General features: G+C 35.0%; 1 pseudogene; it reads right to left on the minus strand.

The window, feature by feature from the left end:
• Positions 1–9,433: 9,433 nt before the first annotated feature.
• LOC122147824 lies at positions 9,434–12,107 on the minus strand (annotated as a pseudogene).
• Positions 12,108–13,492: the final 1,385 nt, after the last annotated feature.

The following is a 13,492-nucleotide window of genomic DNA, read 5'->3' on the forward strand; positions in this document are numbered from 1 at the left end:
AGAAAAATAGTTATTTTAGATAACAATGATATTTCATAACATTGCTGTTTTAGAGAATTTTTGATCAAATAAATGCAGCCTTGCTGAGCATAAATTCTTTCAAAAACATTAAAAAATCTTAGTGATCCCAAACGTTTGAAAATTATATTATATTATACGGAAACATTGAACTTTTGAGCACATATTAATCAGAAAGGAATAACCCTGATGTGCACTGTGGTGTTGGTTCACCTGGTTTTGTCTGACACTGTGTGATAGAGGTATATGGAGAACAGAATTATGGGAAGGGGCCTCCTGACACCATTGTCTGGCCTGTTTCATCTCCCTTTTTAGTCCCCACTGAAACAGGATGTCATCTTCACACCAGACACCGGACCCCTCAGAACCAACCACAAGAAGAAGAAAAGATGTTTCCTCACACAAACTGGGCTCTAGAAACACTTAAAGACACAAAAACAAACAAAATGCTCTAATGCACTTTTATTAAACTAATATAAATACCTAGCAAGAAAAAATGGCATTCATATCCTTTTCAGTTTGTTTTCAGTAAACAGAGAATGTTTACACAACCATTTCTGCTTTTTTACCACATTTGTGGGAGTGTGGGTACACTTTAATCTGATAACGGTGCATTTTTGAAATCGGAAACACAAAGATGTTCAGGAAAAGATAAATAGAGTGTGTGTATTACAAGATGTACACTCATTTATATGTTACAAATTTAACTTATTGTTGGTTGAGCCTATTAAGGTGGATACAACTGTTTTTCAGACCGGCTCATCGGTGCTTACGGGGGAAAAGAAATCAGAGCAGCAGACCCCCAGGACTGATCGGCACAGAGCCACTGCTGAGTGAATGCTCACTGAAAACACAAAGATCATCTAAACTGGTCAAACCTAATGACTCTAAAGTGAAATCCCAAGGTGAAATGTGCAGTCATAATGGAATAACAAACATACTATAGTCATGAAGTTATATAAAATTTATCAGCTCCTAGGAACCTCTATTAAACAATCAGGAATTTAACTCTGCAATCAAGTGATTTAAATTCCTTCTAACATTCATTCTTAGGAGCATCATTACTCCAGTCTTCAATGTCACATGATCCTTCAGAAATCATTCTAGAATGCTGATTTGTTGCTCAATATATCTTTTTATCAATGTTGTGCTGCTCAATGTTTTTGTGGAAACTGTGATACAGCATTTTTCTTTTTGATTCAATTGTAACATTGTAAATGCCATTACTGTCACTTCTGATCAATTTCTGATCAATGTGTCCTTGCTAAATAAAATTAATAAATCTTGTTTGATTGTAAAACTCCTGTATAAACTTTAATACTTGACATTCAGTCCTGACATTCAGACAGGAAGCTGACTATACTGGTGGTCATCTATCATTGTGAAATGACGTTTCCCCTCTTGAGTGAGTGTGTATTTACAGTACATCTCTCCTCTTCTGCAGTAAACGGTTGTAGCTGCACTATCTATGGTTCTTCTTGATCACAGTGGGATGATTCAGATAACGTCTGGAAGGAAATTTGTGGTGGACATCCATGAGATTATCAACTACAATAATACTGTCACACTAGCAATAAATTCTAGATCTAAATATTAGAAATCATTCTAATATTAGGAAATATTTATTATTATCCATTCTGAAAACAGTTGTCTATTATATACAGATATATATTAATTACATAATATACTTAATGAAACATTTATCAGGAATCTTTGAAAAAAGTTCAAAAGAACAGAATTTATTTGAAAAATAAACCTTTTGAAACATTAAAACGGTCTTTAATGTCACTTTGGATCAATTTAATCCTGGCTAAATAAAAGTTTAGATTTCTATCCAAAACAAAATCTTACTGACCCCAAACTCTAAAAAGGATATATTGTATAGAAGAAGTGTACAGGTGCTGGTCATATAATTAGAATATCATATAAAAAAAAAAAAAAAAAAAAAAAAAAAAAAAAGAGAGAGAGAATTAGACACTGTATTTTCTCAAGAAGCAAGATGTTATGCAGTGTGGTGGTTGACTGTTGCCGTCTAGTGGTGCTAGCTGGGAAATCTTCCTCCATGAGGTTCTTTATTTACAATATACAGGTGCTGGTCATATAATTAGAATATCATCAAAAAGTTGATTTATTTCACTAATTCCATTCAAAAGGTGAAACTTGTATATTATATTCATTCATTACACACAGACTGATATATTCCAAATGTTTATTTATTTTAATTTTGATGATTATAACTGACAACTAAGAAAAATCCCAAATTCAGTATCTAAGAAAATTAGAATATAACTTAAGACCAATACAAAGAAAGGATTTTTAGAAATCTTGGCCAACTGAAAAGTATGAACATGAAAAGTATGAGCATGTACAGCACTTAATACTTAGTTAGGGCTCCTTTTGCCTGAATTACTGCAGCAATGCGGCATGGCATGGAGTCGATCGATCAGTCTGTGGCACTGCTCAGGTGTTATGAGAGCCCAGGTTGCTCTGATAGTGGCCTTCAGCTCTTCTGCATTCTTGGGTCTGGCATATCGCATCTTCCTCTTCACAATACCCCATAGATGTTCTATGGGGTTAAGGTCAGGCGAGTTTGCTGCCCAATTAAGAACAGGGATACAATGATCCTTAAACCAGGTACTGGTAGCTTTGGCACTGTGTGCAGGTGCCAAGTACTGTTGGAAAATGAAATCTGCATCTCCATAAAGTTGGTCAGCAGCACGAAGCATGAAGTGCTCTAAAACTTCTTGGTATACGGCTGCGTTGACCTTGGACCTCAGAAAACACAGTGGACCAACACCAGCAGATGACATGGCACCCCAAACCATCACTGACTGTGGAAACTTCACACTGGACCTCAAGCAACGTGGATTGTGTGTCTCTCCTCTCTTCCTCCAGACTCTGGGACCCTGATTTCCAAAGGAAATGCAAAATTTACTTTCATCAGAGAACCTAACTTTGGACCACTCAGCAGCAGTCCAGTCCTTTTTGAAGCGAGACGCTTCAGACGCTTTCTGTTGTTCAAGAGTGGCTTGACACAAGGAACGCGACAGCTGAAACCCATGTCTTGCATACGTCTGCGTGTAGTGGTTCTTGAAGCACTGACTCCAGCTGCAGTCCACGCTTTGTGAATCTCCCCCGCATTTTTGAATGAGTTTTGTTTCACAATCCTCTCAAGGGTGCGGTTATCCCTATTGCTTGTACACTTTTTTCTATCACATCTTTTCCTTCCCTTCACCTCTCTATTAATGTGCTTGGGCTCTGTGAACAGCCAGCCTCTTTTGCAATGACCTTTTGTGTATTGTCCTCCTTGTGCAAGGTGTCAATGGTCGTCTTTTGGACAACTGAACCCCGTAATTGTGTAGCCTACAGAACTAGACTGAGAGACCATTTAAAGGTCTTTGCAGGTGTTTTGAGTTAATTAGCTGATTAGAGTGTGGCACCAGGTGTCTTCAATATTGAACCTTTTCACAATATTCTAATTTTCTGAGATACTTAATTTGGGATTTTCCTTAGTTGTCAGTTATAAACATCAAAATTAAAAGAAATAAATATTTGAAATATATCAGTCTGTGTGTAATGAATGAGTATAATATACAAGTTTCACTTTTTGAATGGAATTAGTGAAATAAATCAACTTGATGATATTCTAATTATATGACCAGCACCTGTATATTGTAAATAAAGAACCTCATGGAGGAAGATTTCCCAGCTACCACCACTAGACGGCAACAGTCAACCACCACACTGCATAACATCTCGCTTCTTGAGAAAATACAGTATGTCTAATTCTTTATTTTTTTTACTTTGTGAACACAATTCAACTGCAACATATAAAAGACATACAGCAACATAACAAACTGTTCATTATTTGTCATACTGTCAAAATGCATTGAGTTTTTTTAGGCAAATCAGTTGTTCAGCTTTATGCAAAACTCAGCAGCATGCTGAGGTCAAGCTTGTGTCTAGCTGGAGACAGCGTGGTTTCATCATGCAGTGGCTTTGAGATGGTTCTCTGGGTGCTGACCGGGCCATCGTTCATGAGGTCAAGTGCTTCTATAAACTTCTATCAACCCACACTGAAACATTATTATTAATGACAGATGTATTCTTTAAAGCACACCACTGATATATTTCTCTGATGTTTGTGTTGGTGTTGAACTGGATGGAGGGGATGTGGGCATCCACCAAAACGACTGGTCATCTTCTCCCTGATTTAACAGAAGGTGTCTTTCTTCTCTACTCTGTGGCTTTCTGAAGTGGAAGCGTTCAATGTACCTTGAAGGATTTAATTGCAAAAGGATGTTATATAATTAACAAGCAACTACAAACCCTTTCTAGTTTTTGTTCACTTTTGGGTACAAATTTGTCTCCAAAATATGGCTAAGTAGGTACACACACACACACACACACACACACACACACACACACACACACACACACACACACACACACACACACACACACACACAAAATACATAACCAAAACTATATCAATAAACATAACATAAATAAAACATTAGTTCATTACTGATTACATGATTAAAACTGTAGTTAGTAACATAATCTAGATTACTCATTTTAGGTAATGTATTCTGACTATTTTTAAGATTACTTTTTATCTAACTTGTTTTAAACATTCCATTAAATGTACCGTATTGATATAAGAAAGCAAAGACAAAGACAAAATATTCAGTTTTTTAAAGTCAACATCATAAAATGTTTTAAACATTACATTACGTCAGGTGGGAAACACCAGGACTTATTGTATGAACTGCAGCAGGTTTTGAGTAGATAAAAAGGTAAACAAAATAATAATTAAATCATAAATTATGTAAAATAAATAATTTAAACACTTGAACTGAAAAATTATAAAAAAAAAATTGTTTACCTGCAATGTGACAATTAATGGCAGAGATCTGTAATCATGCAAAGGTGTGTTAAATTATTGAAATATCATGAACAAACATTAATGAAAACAGCAATGACATTACACACTCAAAGTCTTTCAGAATTAATAAATTATCAATTATTTACTGCCATTGTGTGAATAATATGTATTATATATATATATATATATATATATATATATATATATATATATATATATATATATATAGCATATATAATTTTTTTATTTAACCTTTAATTTAACCAGGTGAGCACTTGGGAACACTTTCTCATTTGCAACTGAGACCTGGCCAAGATAAAAGCATTGAGGTACAGAAAACATAAAATTACACATGTAATTACAAGACAAAGAAATGCACAATAAGAAATAATAAGACAAGAATACAATGTGCAGGTCATCAGATCAAACAGTTAGAAATTTGTACAAATAGTTCAACAGATGTCAATATATGAAGGTAGATGTTTGATAAAAAAAAACACAAAAGAAAAAAAAAAAAAACACTGTAGTGGGTGGCATAATGACCAGGGCTGTGGGAGAGGGATTGTGCAAAATATAGAGCTCTACTGATTAGAGTGTGCAAAAATTTGTTAATGGCATAAAAAAGTAAATCGGATTAGCATGTACAATGGTCAGAAAATAAATTCGATAGTAGTGCTTTAAAAGTGGATAACGGAACAATAGATTTAAGCTTCAGGGATTTTTGTAGTGTGTTCCAATCAATAGCAGTGGAGAACTGGAAGGAAAAACAGCCAAAGGAGGTGCAGGCTTTAGTGACAGTCAAAGTGATATACCTGCTTGAGTGCAGATTTAGAGAAGGTGTTGCTCTGGAGAATAATGATCTTAGGCAATATTCTATATTCTATAGAATATTCTATGTTGGTGTTGAACTGGATGGAGGGGATGTGGGCATCCACCAAAACGGCTGGTTATCTTCTCCCTGATTTACCAGAATGTGTCTTTCTTCTCTACTCTGTGGCTTTCTGAAGTGGAAGCGTTCAATGTACCTTGAAGGATTTAATTGCAAAAGGATGTTATATAATTAACAAGCAACTACAAACCCTTTCTAGGCAAACATAAAGCTTGCATTAAATACCCTGGACCTGTTCATCTGAGATAATGTATAATAATAATGTATAATAATACTTCAGTTTTCCTATAAAGAAAGGAAGATACTGGTTATATTTCAAAAGAATGGTTCACTGCAAATGGTGAGAGAAATTACTGTATTTTAGACAAGGTCCACTTCCAGATGTAAAGTTCAATCAGGACCACTTTTGTCAAGTATATTACAATTATAAAAGTGAATCGGATTAGCATGTACAATGGTCAGACAATAAATTTGATAGTAGTGCTTTGAAAGTGGATAACGGAACAATAGATTTAAGCTTCAGGGACTTTTGTAGTGTGTTCCAATCAATAGCAGTGGAGAACTGGAAGGAAAAATGGCCAAAGGAGGTGCGGGCTTTAGTGACAGTCAAAGTGATATACCTGCTTGAGTGCAGATTTAGAGAAGGTGTTGCTCTGGAGATTAATGATCTAAGGCAAGGAGGGGTTTTGCCCAGTAGACATTTATAAATGAGATGATACCAGTGTGTTTGACGCCGGGTGTGTAGTGAAGGCCATCCAATTTGACTGTAAAGGTTGCAATGGTGGGTGTTATATGGAGCATTGGTAACAAAGCGGATGGCACTATGGTATACGGCATCCAATTTTCTAAGGAGTTGGTCAGATGCGATTCTATAAATTACATCACTGAAGTCTAATATTGGGAGGATGGTCCCAATATTAGAGGTGGATCATAGAGTAATCTGCAGCAAGAGCAACATCATTGATGTATACAGAAAATAGAGTTGGCCCAAGAATTGAACCCTGAGGCACCCCCATGGAAACAGCCAAAGGTCTGGAGAGGAGGCCTTCCGACTTAACACACTAAAATCTGTCTGAAAAATAATTTGTGAACCAGGCAAGGCAGTTATTTTAAAAAAGCCCAGGTTTTTTTATCTATCAATGAGGATGTTATGATTGACTGAATCGAAGGCCTTTGAAGACTGCTGCACAATAGTGTCTTTGGTCAATAGCAGTTATGATGTCATCACAGGAAACTAGCGAGGTGCTTTTTTTTACCAGCAATATTCCTTTTACATAGTGGCAGTTAAAAATTATTTCTTAACTTTAATTAAATATTAAACACAAGCCGATTTCTCACTGCCAGGGACATTAACATTATTATTATTATATATATCTATGATTATATATATATCTAGGATATATATATATATATTACTTATATATAGATATGCCCTCCTAAAGTACGAAAAGGATATCAAACTTCATGTATCAACTTATTTTTACATGAAAATCTGTTTGACCTCTTATCATCTATATATATATATATATAGATATATAGATATATATATTAATATCTAGCTCTATATCTATTTATATCAGTCATATATTAATTAACATATCTTCATCTGAATAAAATTACAGGAAAAAAAAATCAGGAGGTACAATGCTTCACTGTAAAATCAAGACTGAGAAAATGGGTGAGGCTGCAAACATAACTTCTTTTTTTACATTACTGTTTTTAGTATGTGGAGTGTTTCATGTGGTTATTTAAAAAAAATGTTCTTTGCAGATTGCCTGGGGCTCGAAACAGCCTTGATGCAGTTTTGCAAGGTCCTGGGTTGAGAGGGTGACAGTGCGAGGTTATTGTTATTGTGTTACAGTTAGTGCTTATTGTGTCTTGAGCTTTGAAAGCCTCAGACTGTAACAGTGAAGTTTTCAAATGGCCCTCAAGCAATTAGAGCTCATTAGTGTGTGGATGGGTCACACTTTAGAAGATTGTGAGTATGTCTCAATGTAATATCTTACTGTGAAATATTTTTTTTTTTTCTGTCACTGAAAGTGAAAAGTGCTACAAGATGTACAAATAACAGGCTAGAACAAGATTGATGTATGATATGCTGTATAGTGTTAGTGACACATTGATTTAATTAAACATACCATTGCAAAATTTAAAAATATATTATTGCCCATCTGATTATATATATATATATATATATATATATATATATATATATATATATATATATATATTATATATATATATATATATATATATATAACTGATGTAACATGGGACTATTTTACTGATGTCCTTACTACGTTTCTGGATCTTGATCTCGTGTTAGTACCCTTGCTGTCTATGGGAGGGTGTCAAAGATATCTCGGAATGCATCAAAAATACCTTAATTTGTGTTCTGAAAGAAGAAGGCATATATTCAACTTCTATGTTTGACCTTAAATCAAAAGATGCAGAAGATGAAGAAGGATAAAACCGCATGTTTTGGCCCACTGTAGCATAATATATTATATAACTGTCCAGTAACCTTTTAATAGTAAACTGATGTTGTTAATAGTGCTGCTACATCCGGCTTCAGTTTCCCATCTGAATTAAATTACCCAGTGGAGAAATAAATTCATATTTTTCCTCTGAATTTTTCCCTCCTTGCACTAACTGAGAATTGTCCTTGGCTTTACACTAAAACTGAAACCAAACACACACATCATAAGCCATCTCCATTTTGGGATGCTTTTGTAATCATTACATTATGGAAAATAATGAACTTTTTCACAATATGCTACTTTTTTGAGAAGGACCTGTATGTCTATATATATATATATATATATATATATATATATATATATATATATATATATATTATTATATATATATATATATATATATATATATATATATATATATATATATATAATAAGTAATATGTGCCAAAAACAAGCATTAAAATTGGGGTAAACTGCTCTTTGGATTCTTATTCTTTCAGATGACTGACATGCTGAATGGCAAAGGACAGAACATGTACAGACTTCCTCCACCTGTTTCCTGTCCAGTAGGTGCAGCTGGTGAACCTGTCAATCTCAGAATTCCACCTGTAGAGAAACCTACAGAGAGCCATCGTGAGCTATTGCAACTGTTGTGCCACACACGGTCTACAGCTGGGGTAGGCAGTGTCGGGCCTGGAGTGTGCCAATGTCCTGTAGAGTTTTAGTTCCAAGCCATATATAGACATTTAGTCACACCTTCACATTATTTTGACTTATTTTGATGTCTGTTCTAGAGACATGTTACAAAGTTTTTGATAAAGCTCTTATTGGTTTTCTTTTGGAAATATGTTTCAATTCATACTGAATGCATTTATGACTGTAAAGCATGCCTGTGTGTGTCAAAATTGTAATTAAATCGAAATCGCAAATTGATCAAAGAAATCGTCATAGTTTTTTTTTGTCCATATCGCACAGTCCTAAATTATACGCAGTCATGCCTCAAACGTCTTTTTAAAAACTATTTTTTGACAAGCTAGGTAAGGACTATAAAAAATACTGGATTAGATGCAGGTTGTAATGGTGATAAACATATAGTGAAGCCGGTCACAATCATTGAGACAAGTTTTTCTACAAATCCAACGATTCACGTTTGGTTTATCATGTCCTGCATGACCTTTTGCATCTTCCTTTAAAATCTAGATGATCCTCAGCAAAAAGCCGTCTCCAGCACCAGCAGCAGAGACTGTTTAAGGCTTCTTCTTATACTCATCACACATGAACACATAGGGAAATGGGGTTCAGACAGCTGTTTAGATAAACCAAGTATATGCTGACAGTCCTTGCTATCACAATAACTGTTTTGATCACTTTTACTGCAGTTATTGTACAAAAATCCCAGCAAGGTATAGAAACCAACATTAGAAAAAAGCCAGGATTATGGTTATAATGACTCGGTACGACCTGAGCTGCTTTACACTTTTGAGTCATTTGATTCGTACTCCAATAGCTGTGTATGAAGATGCAATGATCAGAAAGAGGATGAGGAAGGCCACTATAAATTCATATGTGGTCAGAGACGCATTCAAAGAGTAAACAAATAAACTGTAAAAGAAAGGAATGCTGCAAACGACGGATGAAACCCACAATTATGCAGTAGAGAATGGCATGATCCTGGCTTTAAGAGAAGTTTGTTTATTTTTAGCCCAAACAACCATCCATGTGCACAGGCATCGGTCCAGACTGATAACTAAAAGAAAGAAAATACTAGCAAACAGATTTAGTGTTAATGTCATGAAGAAAATGTGAATAATTAATTGACTGCCACTGGCCCAAAGCTGAGAGAAGATTTATGATTGAAGACAACATGAAGATGAAGTCTGCAATCAGCAAGTTGAGAAACCAAATGGAGTTGACGGTCGTCCTTCATTCTGCAGCCAGTCAGAAATATGACAAACCCATAACAATGAGACCCACTACAGGGTGGCAATGAAAATGCTTAAAAGAAAGATATTAAAGCTCATAAAGCCCTCATGCTGCATAGTGCTGTTATGTGCTGTGTCCTCTACACAGAGAAAAAAGAGAGAAAACACAAACAAAACAAAAAAAATTTTTATTGAGAAAATTGCCTTTAAAGTTATCAAAATGGTGTCACAATGCAGATACTAATGAAAATAATTATTTTGATATATTTAAGGTTTGGAAATTTACAAAATATCTTCATTGAATATGATCTTTACTTAATATTCTAATGATAAATGATCCTAATGACTTATGACTGGTTTTGTGGTACAGGGTTACATTTAAATTTTATCACTTGATTTTATTTTTTTGAGAGAAAAATTTGTGAAATGTGTTTTTATGAGTGAATATGAATCAATGTACATGATGCACTGTAAGGTCCTCAGAAATGGCTGAATATTGGACAAAAAGCACTTATTAGCTGTACCAAATAAAGACTTCTTTGATGTGTTTGCACTGTAAAACGTGGTTAGGTGCAATAAAGAAGACCAACCACAATTCAGAATGTAAACCGATTTTAGGCAAGGCAAGGAAAGGCAATTTTATTTCTAGAGCACATTTAAAACAGCAACTGCTGACAAATGTGCTGTACAATCTGAAAATTGTTACACAAAACAGTTAAGCACAGTTACATAAATATACATATTAAAGAGAATTACAATGCAGAGAGAAGAGCTACGTCTCCAATGATGATTTAAAACTTCCAGCATCAGTACACAACCAAAACACAACCTAACTCATTCCACAGTCGCGCTGGTAACTCATTCCACAGTCGAGGAGCAGCAATTGAAAAGGCACGATTTCCTTTTAACCTTAGATAAGACCGAGGCACAGACAACATCAAACTGTTAGAAGACCTTAAGGGTCTAAGGCAAGTCTGATGGAGAAGAAGATCTTAAATGTTTTCAGTAGCCTGTACCGTTTAATCCCTTGTAGAACACAATCAAACATTAAATTGAATGCGATATTCAACTGGCACCAATAAAGTGGAAGCCAGAACAGACAAATATGTTTTTCCCTATTTCTAGCCCCAGTAAGAAAACCTGACAGCAGCACTTTGTACCAACTGCAGATGGGATTAACAGTGAGTTACAAAACAGTCGAGCCTGGAGGGTAATATAAAGCATGGATTACAATCTCCATGTCCTTCACCTCAAATTTTTCTACCAATAAAACAGCGCCTTTAACTTCACAATAGAACTGAGAAGATAAAAACTTCTTCACAACAGCATTCATTTTTTATCAAATTTAAGGCCATTGTCGAGAATCACTCCTAGATTTTTTACACGTGCATGAGAATTCACAGATAAAGAGCCCAATTGATTATTAATCAGCGTAATTAGGCTGGTGGCCAAAAAAAATAAAAAATTTAGTGAATTATTGTCCGTTTCAGGTTTGGAATAATTTACTGTAATAAAATTGGCAGCCAGCCAAGATCTAACCTCCGCCCAGAGAGTTGAAAAGGGATATATGTCATAATTATCATTAATGTTTCAAAGGGAGATAGATCTGAGTATCATAATGCATAAAAAATAGTAAGGTATGTTATGCTCCTGAAAAATAAGACCTAAAGGGAGCAGAGAAAGTGAAAACCGAAGCACAATATTGATCCATGAGGCACACCACAAATTAAAGGATCAGAACAGTAAGAAACATTTCCAACCTCCACCATAAATATACTGTCACAGAGATAGGATTTAAACCTTGACTTCTTACAAAATTTCTTAGCCTTTTAAGTAATTAAGTATTTTACTTCTGAGAGATGTTTAAAAACATGTGATATAAATAAGACGCATATTCAGTTCTTACCCATTTTTTGAGTTTTTGATGTACTAAGACCGTCTTCTCGGTCCTGTTGACAGATTATTGTGTTTATACCAGACAGCTAAGCCTGGCTCTACATCCCTATAGGGTGATTTGAAGTTTTTACTGATAAGGGGCAAAAATATGGCATCATCAGCACACTTGATGAAATGATTGACTCTCTATCTGGTATCTTAAATCTGTATTTGGTACCACAGTGGGCATGTACCTGCAATAGAGTCTTTCCTGCTAAACTAGAATATTCCTGTAACAGTAAAGCATGGTGCTAGGACTAAATTCAAATGAATTAACTAATAAAGACGTAGTCATTTGGACAATTTTCTGCAAAATTTAAAATGCATCATTTAGTATGTTTCAGTGATTAAACTAAAATTCAAAACAATGGTTATGTGAAGTAAAAGCATTCAGAGTGTTTTACCCCCAAGCCACACTTTAACACAGAAATAACCCATCGAAAAATTTACAAAAACCCATATTCAAGGTTTCTGACATTTTTTATTCAGAATAAAAGATGTCAAAATGAACAAAAAAAGCAAGTTACACAGAGGTGCACTGTAATAAGCAGTATGTTGCAAAGAAAATTGTGAGTCTGATTTTCTCGAAAGCATGAGAAAGTGTTGTCCTGACATACAAGATTAGAAAAATAGTTCTCCAGGGGCCGGGCTTAGTGGGAACAGGGCAGGCCGGCTGCAACTCGGGAGATCATCTGAACCCACCTAAATTCACACCAAATCAAACACCACACCCTGTAGAGAGTCCGTACAAAACATACACGGCACCCTGTCAAGCACACACCAAAGAAAAGCGCTAGCCTCCACTGCTCAACACCAAGTCCTCACTGACTCCTGGAGAACAAAAATAATAATAAAACTAACAAGTTAATTAACACGGTTTGTAAAAGAAACACAAACTACCAAAAGAAACAAAAATGCCCATAAGCAAAACAGCAGTGCAGTACCTTGAACTGTTCTGATTCTGATGATCCTCTGCTTTGTCTACGACCTGTTCTACGGCCGATTCAAGCCTGGTAACCGACCTTGATATTGACTGTCTCTGAAATCTCTGACGCTGTTGTCTGAACCCTGGCTGTTGTCACTATGAGTTCATAATAAACATTGCACATGGATCCGAATGTCTCTGACTCCTCGTTACACAAGATAAATATATATATTTATAATATAGTATTATATATAATTCCAAATTTAAATATCACACTGAAAACACTGGATATATAATTACTATACCACTCCTCCTAATAAAAATCTCACAAGATTTTATGATGAAAACACAGTACCAGTCAGCTAATATTTTGCTAACATTTCTATTAAGTTCCCATTAAAATGTTACTTCTGTTTTTTTTTTTTTTTTTTTTTT

The sequence above is a fragment of the Cyprinus carpio genome, chromosome A15, assembly GCF_018340385.1.
Source record: "Cyprinus carpio isolate SPL01 chromosome A15, ASM1834038v1, whole genome shotgun sequence".
NCBI classification, from domain to species: domain Eukaryota; kingdom Metazoa; phylum Chordata; class Actinopteri; order Cypriniformes; family Cyprinidae; genus Cyprinus; species Cyprinus carpio.